Source organism: Aplysia californica, unplaced genomic scaffold (genome assembly GCF_000002075.1).
Source record: "Aplysia californica isolate F4 #8 unplaced genomic scaffold, AplCal3.0 scaffold00360, whole genome shotgun sequence".
In the NCBI taxonomy this organism is placed as follows: domain Eukaryota; kingdom Metazoa; phylum Mollusca; class Gastropoda; order Aplysiida; family Aplysiidae; genus Aplysia; species Aplysia californica.
This window is the reverse complement of record NW_004797630.1, coordinates 559,033-559,984: the sequence shown is the minus strand read 5'-3', so window position 1 is coordinate 559,984 and position 952 is coordinate 559,033.

The window sequence follows — 952 nt, the reverse complement described above, 5'->3', positions numbered from 1 at the left end:
ATTATTATTAATAACATTATTATTATAGTAATAATACGTGACTGTCTAACATATTTTAACAGTTCAGACTCTGACTAAAACTGAAACAAGGAAAAGCACGTAACACACGTACACATACGCACGTTCTTGAACAAGATAAGCGGAGGTGGGGCTGAAGACACTTGCACGATTTGGTGGAATCAGACGCTCGTCAATTGTTTGGGTATATATAGTTACTAAAATCATAGCTTGTTCATTTGATTTGTATTTTGTGTAACAAAATACCCTCTATCTTGAACAGAAGTCGAGATATTTGCGAATGAGTCAAATGAGGTCGCCTGGACTCAGTCATTAAAATTAACGCGAAAATGGCCGCCAAAGTTTGGTAAATTCAAAAGCTTGAGAATCTTTGAAGTCTAAATAATTACATATTGTGTGCCTTTAATCAACGTTTTCCAGTAACTTAAAAAAAAAAAAAAAAAAAGAAATGAGTCTTTATATGGACATAAAAGATGTTGAACAAAAAAAATCTAAATTTTGATTAATATTTCCGAACTGTCAGAAAGATGCCTTTTTCTTCGATTTCATTATTTTGACGAGCGCCTGATTTCACAACGATACCTCACATTTCTGGTGTACCTTTGTCTAAGTTCTCTCTGTGTCAAAAGTCACGAGTCAGCAATCCTAGAGTCACAAGGACGTCTACTTGCATATAGATGTCTAGACCTAAGGAACATCATCCATAGATGTGTATCTTTCTCATCATATCTTGGTCCATTTATTATGTGGAACAGATTATCCTTGGAACTAAGACAAGCAAGAGCACTTGATAGCTTTAAAAGACGTCTTTAGCATTTTCTGTTCCTACAGGCCTTCTATCCTTCCTAAGCTTTTAGCGTTATTTTTATTATAGTTGTTCTGTGCCTACGTCCGAATGAAAATAGTCCGTGGGTGTTTGTGTGTGTGTGTGTGT